This window comes from Chanodichthys erythropterus, chromosome 12, assembly GCF_024489055.1.
Source record: "Chanodichthys erythropterus isolate Z2021 chromosome 12, ASM2448905v1, whole genome shotgun sequence".
NCBI lineage: Eukaryota > Metazoa > Chordata > Actinopteri > Cypriniformes > Xenocyprididae > Chanodichthys > Chanodichthys erythropterus.
In genome coordinates this window covers 7749476-7762373 of record NC_090232.1, presented here as the reverse complement: position 1 = coordinate 7762373, position 12898 = coordinate 7749476, and the positions used below count along the sequence as shown (strand labels likewise).

General features: G+C 35.4%; 1 protein-coding gene across 2 annotated transcripts in view; it reads left to right on the top strand.

The window, feature by feature from the left end:
• Positions 1-12898, top strand: part of gpc6a (glypican 6a) — a 262772-nt gene that overhangs the window by 46190 nt on the left and 203684 nt on the right. The gene's annotated exons all lie outside the window — the stretch shown is intronic.

Genomic DNA, 12898 nt, shown 5'->3' with positions numbered 1-12898 from the left:
CATGTATATACAACATGATTGATTTGTCAAAGGTTGCTTCCCCCCCATTTTTTTTTTTATGTTTCCTGATGGCATATTTACATCATATTCAAAACATTACAGACAAAAAAACAATATGAAAGTTTGCAAGGAATAGAATCACATGCATGATCAATTATTTGTTGGATGAGATCCTTTTAAAAAAGATATTTAGTGGGAAAAAGGATTTTGAAGGTCTTAAAAGTAGATTTAATTTACTTTAAGCAAAAATGAATTGCTTTTTTTTTTTTTTTCCTTTTAATTTTCGGTTGAAATTTGCTCTTAACAGATTTCATGAGTGAGACAGAAGCTGAATGAATCTGATCAATGCTTCAGCTAGAGTCCAGCTCACTACTTTTCTCCCAGTAATGAAGTAATGGAGGGCCTGAGCAAGATGTCTAATCTATAAAGACAGCTTAGCGTGTTTAGCCTAATACCCCAACATGTGCTCGAGTCCGAAGCTTCGTTTAGCAGTAGCAGACGAGTCCAGGCTCCCACTGCTGCTTCTGAAGTCGCTGATTTGGAGTTGGTTTTGATGAGCACGTATCTGATGGCGGATCGATGTCGATTCAGAAGCTGTGGCACTATCGAGCGCGGCTCCTGCGACGTGCGAAAGCACCCTGGACTTGATTAGTCATGGAATTAGCACAGAGCTCAGGTTTCCCCTTCTCAGCCCACGACGGGCGGCGAAAATCTCTTTGCGGTTCTTAAATGAGTCCGAGTGCTCTCTCGTTTTCGCTATCCCATCATTCTCTTCAGGGCTGCACTACATGATAAATGACTTATTGGGTGGCCACTGACAAAAGTCTCCACACACCAGCCAGGCAATAAACAACAATGATTATTGATTTTTCTATGCTCCTCGCCACGAAACAAAATGAACCAAAATGACATGTGGTTTGTCGGGACTCGCTTCAGGTGCTGCGAGCGGTCTGGGCCATCAAAGAGAGCGGCACATCATCTCTGTCGGCTGTAAATTAGGCTAGCACAGTTTTTCTCCGAGGTGCTGGAGGTGAACGGGCTGGCAGAGAGTCTCTTGGTGGGCCGCGGGACCCACCATATGGCAGCAGCCATATGCAGGAGATCCCTGTGGCCAGGTAGACTAATGAATACCGTGGAGAGTTGCTCCAAGTTTTTTTGGCATGACTTTGTTCGCTGGGCATAATCAGATCCCATGGCTGGTTTTGCCGCAGCATGAAATCTCTATCCCACAGTTTTTTTTTTCATCCTATACTTGGTGTCAAATACCTGCCGTATTGTTCACAGAGTGTTTGCACACTTCATGACCAATTAATTCCTATGGCATTTTCCAAAAAGAAATCACTATCAGGGCTCAAAAAATATCAGGATTTTTAGTGCAGCACAAACCTTTTTACTTGTAACTTTTAACTTAAAATATTTATTTATTTGTTTGTTTGTTAATTAGGTGTTTTGGTTTAATATTTTAAATAAATATTAAAAATAGCTATTTTTATTTTCAATTATATATTATTATATTGTTTAATGTTTATTAAATACAGTATTTATTTTTTTTTATATAAATTATTTTATTAACATGTTTCATGCAAAACTATTTTATTTAGTTTATTCATGTTGTTACGCTTTTATACTTGTCAAAAACAATTGGTAAAAATTGACATTTTTATATGTAATATGGCATATTTAAATGACTATTTATTAAATATTTTTATTTATATTAAATTTTATATTTAATACTTTTATTTTTTATTAACACTCATGTTTATGTTTTTTTGTTGCATGTTGCATTTTTTTAACTTAACTTTTTTTTTACTTTTAATAAACTATTGGCATCCATGGAAGCTTGTTTCCACCACTAAATGGAAAAAATAAAAATGTATTTTTGACTTTTTTTCTCACAATTCTGACTTTTATTTCCTCTGAATTGTGAGATATAAACTCACAATTGCGAGTCATAAAGTCAGAATTACGTGTTATAAAGTCAAAATTGTGAGTTTTAAAGTCAGAATTGTGTTATATAAAGACAGCATTGTGTTAAAGTCAGAACTGTGAGTTAAAGTCAGAATTGCGAGTTATAAAGTCGCAGTTGCAAGATATATAGTCAGAATTGCGTGTTATAAACATTTTTCTTGCAATTGCGAGTTTTTATCATGCAATTCTGACTTTATAACTCACAATATACACTCTAAAAAATGCTGGGTTAAAAACAACCCAAGTTGGGTTGAAAATGGACAAACCCAGCAATTGTGTTGTTTTTACCCAGTGGTTGCGTTAAATGTTTGCCTAACGTGCTGGGTAGTTTTATTTAACTCAACTGTTGTATAAAAACTACTGTATTGCTTGCTTAAAATTAACCCAAAATATGCTGGAAATTAACATTTATTAATATGTTTAATAAATTACCATTTATTAATAAGATAATGAATAATAAACAATAAACATTTATTAAATTGCTTATTAATAAATGTACACCTTTTGATTATTATTGTTGCCTCTAGTAATTATGTGTCTGATTTTTAATTTCTCACCTATTTTGGATTCATTTTAAGCCAGACATATAGTCATTTTTAATAAGTACTTGGGTTAAATAAAACTACCCAGCCGGTTGGGCAAACATTTAACCCAACCACTGGGTTAAAACAACCCAATTGCTGGGTTTGTCCATTTTTAACCCAACTTGGGTTGTTTTTAACCAAACATTTTAGTGTAAACAACCTCAAAAAAGAAGTCAGAATTGCATGATTTTGTGAATTTTGGTGAATTTTGAGTTTATATCTTGCAATTCTGACTTTATAACTCTCAATTCTGAATTTATAACTTGCAATTGTGATTTTATATCTCACAAATCTGAGAAAAAAAGTCAGAATAGTGAGATACAAAGTCGCAGTTACCTTTTTTATTTTTTATTTCATGGTGTAAGCAAGCTTCCATAGGTAACACATTTTGGATCATTAACAGAGCATTTTTCCACTCTAATATGACTTCAAACTAGCAATAATCTATAATGCATTAAGCTTCAGAGTGAATATCAAGTAAGCAATTCATAGTTTGATTTTCTGAAAGATGTTTCTCTAACCTGAAATCTGTTTGTTCGAGCATATATTTTCTATCACGGCTTTGGATCCTTGTTGCTTTTCTTCTCTATTTTCTAAGACAGAAAATCAGTGCAGCATCAGACAGAAAACAGTAATACATTGTGAAAATCAATCTAATCTACATAAGAACTCTGTCCAGATGAAACCTGTTCTTCAGTTAGCTAGAGTCGTAGTGTTGTATAAGTGTTGTTTTTTGCTTGACTGTGGTCATAATGTAATGAAACATGAAAAACCTGTCTGCTCAGATAAACTTCACAGAGAGAGAAATCCAATTCAAAAGCCGCATATGAGCAGAAAACATCAGGTAATAGCAGGCCGTTCCCTCAGAAACACACCGACTCTGTTTGGATCCACGGGGAGGTCTGGAAGATGGAGAGCTACATAAGTTTGTCTTCTGTTTAGCAATATAATCCCACCATCAATTACTTCCATTTACCCACTTTTAAGGAAAGCTAATTTGTCTTACACTACAATCAAACACTCATTATGTGAAATGTAATTACTGCCAGCTTGAGTTAAGATTCAGTTGTAATGATACCACTACAGATGCTTCCCTCTCCTCCAATCCTTCCCAAAGCAAACAAAAGGCACTTTTCTGTTCCTGCGATGTCTTTCTGTTTGGCTTTGTTTTCACAGAGCTTATTTAACTTTACACCACATCATTGTATTTTCAAAGTGACAGCCGTATCTTTAATTCGATTCACTGGCTCCACTTGAAGCCCCCTCCGTTGATGAATTGCACGGCTTATGAAATTAGGCAGTGTGAGGAGAAACTAGTTGCATGCGTGTTAAAGTGAAGCAAGAAGTTGGCGTTTAATGGGCGACAGACGCTCGTCATGACCGGAGACCAGGGCTGATCTGATCTCATAGCTGGAGTGTTAATGTATGCATTATAAGCATATCTTATATAATATAATATAATATAATATAATATAATATAATATAATATAATATAATATAATATAATATAATATAATATAATATAATATAATATAATATAATATAATATAATATAATATAATTCTATCTATCTATCTATCTATCTATCTATCTATCTATCTATCTATCTATCTATCTATCTATCTATCTATCTATCTATCTATCTATCTATCTATCTATCTATCTATCTATCTATCTATCTATCTATCTATCTATCTATCTATCTATCTATCTATCTATCTATCTATCTATCTATCTATCTATCTATCTATCTATCTATCTAACTAATCTCAACTTTGGCATACAGTCACTTCCTCAGGATGATTTACTTGTTTATATTGAATTATTGGATGTACAGCGAGTTTATCTGAGCTCTGTAAGTTTAGCCACAGCTGTTACCTTAAATTACTTTATGAAATCTTGCACAGTGAGCAAATAGTATCAAATTAAAATGAGTAGAAATTGAAACTGCTAAAACCTTTTCTTTGTCAGAAAAATACTCAAATCTGGGAATTCTAATTTCTGTGCAGAATATCAGAGGAACCGTGAGTGGCTGCTTACTGTATTTACTTCTATATAAATTTCATTTTGTGTTTAAAATTTACAAAAGTTTTGCAGTATCACTTCTGTGTATGAAAGGAGATTTTTTTTTTTTTTTTTTTTTAAGAAGAAATCAAACTTTCAGTTATATTTACCACCAGCATGATTGGTCCAGGGAGATATTGGTCCATCAAAGAGATGCAAATTCACAACGATGCCCCATGGAGGAAGAGGCTTGGAATCGTTTTATGAAGCAAGTGGTGCCGTTGAAATGTCTATTAACTCTATCATTTCTATAATGATGCAATAGAGAGTAACCATCAAAACAGTTGACTCCTGAGGAATAGAAAATAATGAGAAAAGAAATAAGCAGGCTGTTTGAATATGATCATGTTGTTGTTTTTTTAAGTTGAAGTTATCCTCGGGGTGTGAAGAGTTTCTTTTAATATGAGTTTTGGATTATTGATCACTTTTTTAAAAAAAAAACATAATTAGTAAAACAAAGTAGTACAAACTGTTTTAATGTTTAAACTCTCAGGCTCATTGCTACTTTAACACATTGTGGGTGGTTTTTATAATGTGGTTGCTACTCTAAGATAAACCTACACAACCTCTCAGTCTTTTTTTTTTGTTGTTTTTTTTTTTTTTTTGTTAGTGGTTTATTGAAAGTTTTTCAGCAATTTTTGTCCACTATAAATGCAGTCTTTTTTTTTTTTTTTTTTTTAACTTTAGTTAGTGTGTAATGTTGCTGTTTGAGCATAAACAACATCTGCAAAGTTACAATGCTCAAGGTTCAATGCAAAGGGAGATATTGTCTTTTATAGAAATCACTTTTTAAGGACTACAACAAACGGCTGGAGGGACTACAATGAGCTTCTTCCTGGGTTAGTGACATCACTAACCCTAAAATTTACATAAACCCCACCACCGTGAACACAGTAAAGGGGGTGAGGCCATGCTGGGCTGCTTTAGAGAAGAAGAAGAGTTGTTGTAATAGAGTGTTGTTGCCATGCCGTCACTTTACGCTGGACTGCTTCACAAACGAGGGTCAATTCAATGCTGGATTTGCACAATAGATGAACATGACGGCACATGCTAGTTGATGAGTTGAATCAACTCAACAGCAACTACATAAATGTATCTACTAACCATTCAGAAACGTCCAGTTGCATTCTAAGAGTTCTTCCTGATTCTCTCCATCAGTGTCGACTTTTGGATGCGTGAGATTCTCCAGCTTTGTTGTTGTTGAGCAACCGAAGTGCGAGCTGTTAAAGCTCCGCCCTCTCCTGGGAAGCTCATTTGCATTTAACACCCACAGCAGCTCATTTGCATTTAACACCCACATTTGGCAAGTTATAATAAATGATCTGTGGGGTATTTTGAGCTGAAACACAGACACATTCTGGGGACACCAGAGATTTCATCTTGTAAAAGGGGCATTATAGGTACCCTTTAAAGATGCCCTTTTATAAAGTCTTGATTTTGTTTTTGGGCAAATCTAGAATAAGTTTTAATGCTTGAATGTTCATAAAACACATTCTTTTTCAAACATTTTATATTATTGCAGCACCTCTCTTCCTAGTCTGTCAGTTTGTTAGCCAACTATGATCGCAAGTTCCATTGAATTGTATTGGTAACAATGGAACTTGTGACCACAGTTGGCTTTGGGAAACACACCCCTGATTAGTTCCTGTCTCTATAAAGCCCTTCCTTCTGAAAAGCACAGTGTGCTCTGATTGGTCAGCTGGACCAGTGTGTTGTGATTGGTCATCCACTTCAACCAGGCCCCGCCCCTTCATTCTGCATATGCCTTGGGCGGGAATTATTTAAATTAGGAATATTGTGTTGTGTTCCTTCTCAGAAGAAAACTCAAGACTACATTCGAGGCATTTCAGGGAGTTCAGAAACAGTGTGCACTGATATAGAGAATAACTCCCTTTGGAGGGACTCTTTAATGCTCAAGTTAAGGAATTTGTTTATTTTCTTAACCCAAAGTATGGAGAATAATAACATTGTGTGCTGTTGAATATAGGCCTTGATATTTCAAACATGCTCTCTGTTTGCAGTCTCTCAGGTTCCAGCCAATGCTTATAGGTGTATTCAAACTATTTTTAGCTAATTGGTTAGTAAGCCAGTTTGAGGGTGGGAAGGAGAAAATATCCAGCAGATTTTCTTCATTAGCTAACATGACAGAACTTTACGACTGCAGTTAATTTGTCTAACTCTTCATCAGGTTGGATGTTGAATCTTTTGATGTAGAGAGCGTGTTCAATGTCGGTGAACATCATTTGCACTGTATAAACTGATGTTTCGTTCTTTCATCATTGAAGATTATTTCTAAATCTCCAGTCACTAAGTGCACTTTGGTTTTCAATGAACTGTTTGATTCTCTTCTTTTCTGGCAACATTTTTGTTTATTTATTTATTTTGTGTCGACAGCACAGAAGGGGGTTGTGTGTGTCAGCAGAAGCATTTTTTAATAAATGTAATCCCTCTTGTAAACACCATATTTTAAATGCATCTTAAATCTGATTAATGTTACTTTGCTATGTGTACTTTGTATGTATTGCATTGCACCCAACCCCTGATGACGATTAGTGCAAATCCAGAAAGAGGGATACAAACCTTGAGGCTTTGCTGACTAAAATATAGTATGAATCCTTGGATTTGACTTTTAAATTTATCGAAACAAAATAAGATTCAAAATTGTATTACGTGTGAAGCTAGATGGTAAGCATAAATAACATTTGAATATTTTATAGAATATTTGCGTTTGCAGCCCATTTTATTTCAGTAATGTGAAATAAAAAATGTGTAACCAATCGCTTTGAAAAAATGCACCTGACAAATTCATAAATGTATATGAAATTGAATTCATTCTCAAGTAAGTATGATATCCAGTAAGAAACAATGTGAGTTGCCATTCAAAATATTTATTTATCTGTTAGAGAGAAATCATTATTTTAATTCAGCAAGGATACATTAAATTGATCAAAAGTGACGGTAAAGACATTTACAGTTTTACAAAATACTTATTTTTCAAATAAATGCTGTTGTTTTGAACTTTCTATTCATCGAAGAATCCTATGCTTCACAGTTTCCACAAAGATATTAAGCAGAACAATGGTTTTCAACAGTAATAATATTATGAAATGTTTATTGAGCAGCATATCATCATATCAGAATGATTTCTGAAGGATCACGTGACACTGAAGGCTGGAGTAACGATGCTGAAAATTCAGCTTTGATCACAGGAATAAATTACAAAAATAAAACATATTCGAAATGAAAATTGTTCTTTTAAATTGTAAACAATATTACTGTTTTTAGTGTATTTCTGATCAAATAAATGCAGCCTTGGTGAGAAGAAGAGTTTCAAAAACATTTATAACATCTTACGGCTCCAAACTTTTGAACGATAGTGTATGTTTTAACAAAATGTATTTATTTTACCTGTCAGTTTCTCACAGGTAAATATGACTTTGCTTGGTCATTCCTATGTACAAATTATTGATATTTTTGGCTCAACCATAGTTTGCTGGGTGGGGAATGAGGTTGAATGGGCTGTTCTGTTCTGATCTTGTTCCGTGTCTGTGGTAAATGGACTTTGTCTCACTCTCATCTCTCACTGGCATTTAAACACCAGCAGCACTCTCTTATAGTCAGCATTTCCAGCTAATTACAATGCTGCGCTTCAATCATGCTCCGTGCTCGAGGTTCCAGAGATAACGATCCATAACGATCTGCCACATCTGTGCCAGGATAGACCAGAGACAGAAGAAATGAGAGAAAATTATTAACTTAACGTCTTAGAACGGTTTGTGAAAACCTCATGTTTATCATGACCTCACCTTGATTTGCTTAAAAACACTTTGGGTTGAAGCCAATGTAATGTGTGTTGAGAAATGACAGGCTTTTCTTCAGTTATTCTGCCCTCATGAATTACTTCAATCTTTCTAAGATGAAATGTGGGGGCTGCGTCTGTCATTATCTGTGACGGGCTCATCTGACACGAACCAGCTGTTGGCACATGGTGAGGCGTTGAACAGAATCCACAACACAGCAACTCATGAGCTGAGAAGTGTTTATCATGCTTGAGAATTCAGCTGACCCGCAAGAAGATTTCAGTGCATTTCGTTTCATTTTGGAGCTTGTACTTGCTTCTTTTGGTCTGGATCAAAAAAAGAAAATTATACATTTAGTCCTGGTTCGCTAAGCATTCACGTGGTCATTTTTAACACCAAACATAAAAAAAAAAAAGCTTTATGACATGTATTTTGTGATGGAAAACAATGCTGTGTGCTGGGCTAATTGTGCTCATTGTATGTGTGTACATATATTTTTACTAACTCAGAAAGATCGAAAGATCTGCTGTAAGGAGATTGCATTTTTGACGCCTGTACCGAACGGGCAACGTTGCGACTATGACGAGAAAAAACGGGTATCTTTGAGCATTGTGTCCTTTTTAGGGTTGCATCTTGTGGCATCATGTCCTGTTTAGATGTCTTTGGTCCATGTTGTATTCATATTTCAGTCAAACCGCACCAGATTTCATTTGGAAGCGGACTGAGACCCACCTTATCAGGGGTCTTGGTCCGCTTATTTAGTATGCAACAGGGTTCAGATGGCAGTGTACACATATGCCCAAATTATCTGCACTAACAGAGCAGTTGCACAAGAGTTAGTTTTATTCTAATCAAACCTGCCCAATGTGAACACACCCTTAGTGGACTTCTTATTCATGTGTTGTCTCCGATGTTTCTCCTAGAATTCTTGTGGAGGTTTAAATGAGTCAATAGTTGTCATCAGTGTTGGTGAACGTTATTTTTAAAAGTAATGTGTTACAATATTGTGTTACTCCAATAAAAGTAACCAATTGTGTGTAAATTAAATCAAACTGAATTGAACTTAGGCCCTGTTTACACCTGGTATTAAGAAGCATTTTCATCGATCGGATCACAAGTGGATGACACTAAATACAGGTGTAAACAGGGTCTAAAACGTTTTGAGATTGTGTTCAATTGTGTTTGAACAGCCACAAAAGACCACCTACTCTTGCCTATGGACTTAGTGCGTAAACATTATGGGAAACACGCTAGCCAGATGGGATTTAAGCTCGGTCTGCTGAGCACCCAAGATTGGTTTGAAGACCAAACATACCAAGCACAATGTTCTCTCACAATTCCTGATGTCTAACACACACTCACAGTAGGGCTGGGACAATACACCGATTCTCGATACATAAAATGATTCTGGATCTGATATTTTCCCTCTTGAATCGATTCTGAGCTTAGTTTTAACAGCAGATGGCGCTCTAGGCTCTTATCCATTTACATATATTATATATATAAGGGTTTTTTTCCCTCCTAGGACTTTTTTCCAAGTGCTAGCACGCTGGGTTTTTCTCATAGGTTTTTTTTTCCACCCCTGGGAGTCAGCCGACATTGGTGTAATGTAGCACCATCTTGTATATGTTACATATTACCACGCTTGGTTGTACAGCTTATTTTTAACCACTTCCCTTTTTTCTGTGCTTCTAATATGTAAAGCTGCTTTGAAACAATTACCAATTGTAAAAGCGCTATATAAATAAATCTGACTTGACTTGACTAGGCTGGTTTTTAACTGCACAGAAAAGCTCAGGAAAAAGTGATCGTGCATTCAGCTGAATTTGTATCGCGCATTGAGAAATTATTTATTGTCCCAGTGTTCACCGTGGTCTTGTGGCAGCAGAAACAAAAGCTGATGCTCTCCATATGTTTTTCCGTCATATTCATATGTAAATTGCACAAGCTTATTTAGTCCATTAGATCAAAAGATCTGAAAAAGCCCATAAATTTACCTACTCATATACCCTCCCCTCGAAGAAACATTTTATGGAAAGTAATGCGTTATAATATGTGTTACTTACTCACCTGGGCTGGGCTTGCTTGTTTGTTTTCAATGACATGAAAAAAGTTCTACTTTTTGCAAAAGTGAAATGAATAAATGAAATGAATTGAAAAATGAAAGAAATGCAAATTTACACCTATACAGTAGAGGGCGCAGCTCAAACCTTTCAGCTGTGCTGTCATTCCGGATTGCAGAAGAATAGGATGCACGAGAAGGTTAAGAAATTATTGGTAAAGTAAGATTAAATACATAGTATATTTGTGATATTTAACATTTAAATACTGCAGGTTTGCACAATATACTTAGTTTCCATTTCACAGTTTTTACTCATTTTGAGGAATAATGAATCTGATTTTGTGCACGTGAGATGAGTATATGCATGCTCACATTTTGTCTAGAACTACAATATCCATCATGTTTATCCAGCGTTAAATGTGAAAAAGTAACTTGTGTTACTTATTTGAAAAAAGGTAACTCAGATATTTTGTTGTAAATTTAAAAGTAATGTGTTACTCTAACGTAACTCATGTTACTTGTGATGAGTTACCCCCAACGTACATTGACATACAGTAAGAGTACAGGGCAAAAAATTAATTAATCAAAATTAATATTTAGAATTTGAGCAGCAAATCAGCATGCTAGAATGATTTCTGAAGGATCATGTGACACTGAAGACTGGAGTAATGATGCTGAAAATTCAGCTTTGATAACAGGAACAAATTACATTTTACAATATAGTAAAGAAAAGTCATTTAATAATATTTAAACAATAATATTTCAATATTATTATATTATATTTTACTGTATTTTGATCAAATAAATACAGACTTGGTAAGCCTAAGAGATATCTTTCAACATTTAATGTCATTGTCATTGCTATCTTGTTGAAACATTTGAGGTGTGAAAGAAATCCCATTTGTGATTTTACTTTAAAATGGTGGACAAGTTTTAAATAATGTTTTGAAATACCCTTGACCAACCAATTCAAGATATTGAAAGCGTGCTTAATGTTTGACGAAACTGAAATGTGATTGAACTTTAATGTGAAAAAGTTGCAACAATGAATATTGAGGCTTATAATGTCTGTTTCCTATTATTCCCACCAAAGACGTGTTCAGATACGGCCCTGTTCATAAATTGCACAATTTCTCACTCATTACAATAAAACGAGGAGACTCATGCGAGACACAATCAGAAATTAAATCGCACACAGGCTTAAAAATAGTGCAGTGTAGAAGTCAATATATACTCGAAAATAAGGGCTAGTATCTGCCTTGCTCAGTATGTAACAGTCTGATATTAGTTTTCAAATCAGTTGGCTGTTCTGTTATGAGAATGAGATTTTTTTTCTCAGAGGCTTGAGGAAGGAGGCAGCCATGTCATTACCAACACACTCTTGTTTATCACTTTTGCTCACTACAAGCAACTAATGATTCCTTGCCAAAATTTGAGGTGATTTTAAATGTATCATTAGGCTGAAGTTTGGCATTTCCTCCATACATTAGATTGTCCCTCGAGCCACATGTGCCAGAAGCTCTTTGGCTTTGGTTTAGAGGCGATACAGTGCTGGTCTGGCTGACTGCAATGTTTAATCCAGCAGGTGTTGGGGAGATTTTTACTCATGAATTTGCGATGGGCGAGGCGGTTTAAGGTGGACAGATGGTGCAGACGGACAGGTACAAAATGCAAACTGGACAGAATGACTGGAGGGGTGCCATTTATTCTGTAAAAATATAATTAATTTGCTGTTGGGATGTAAATAGTATTCAGTACTTTTGGGAACCAAGTTAAAAATACTGCTTAAAACCCTTTTAGACCAGTTTAAAATCTTCTTTTTCTTTTAACTGTGGGTGCCTGGACTTTTTCTACTTCAGCTACCAGCTGATATAAGATTACTTTTCTGGTATTTTGGATATTTTTGGATATTTTTTTTTTGACCCGATCAGAACCAAACCAGTGCAGCAAGATTCTCTAGAGTCTGTTTGTCTATAGCTATCCAAAAAAAGTTGAAATTCACGGTCCCTAAGGGCCGCCAAAACATGGGTGGAGCCATTTTTACAAAAATGGCTATAACTCATGAACGGAATGAGATATTTTCACCAAACTCAGCACACGTATAGAGGAGCAACTTGGCCACTTGGTGGCACTATGACAGGAAAAAAAATGGAAATGGCTATGAATACTTCACCGTTAGTCCGATCGACTTGAAAATTGGCATGTGGTGTCTTTGTCCGAAGTGCCATGACTGTCTATGTGGACATTGACATTGGGCCTGTTTGACTCTAGAAATTAGAAAGAAGTCAGCCACTAGGTGCATGGCGCTAACAAGTTTTATGCTTCTGTAATCACGTGGTGTTTCACACATACACAAAATATTCATATAATTTGTTAAATCTCTTTATACTGAACAGATTTGCCTCAATAACCACTGCTGT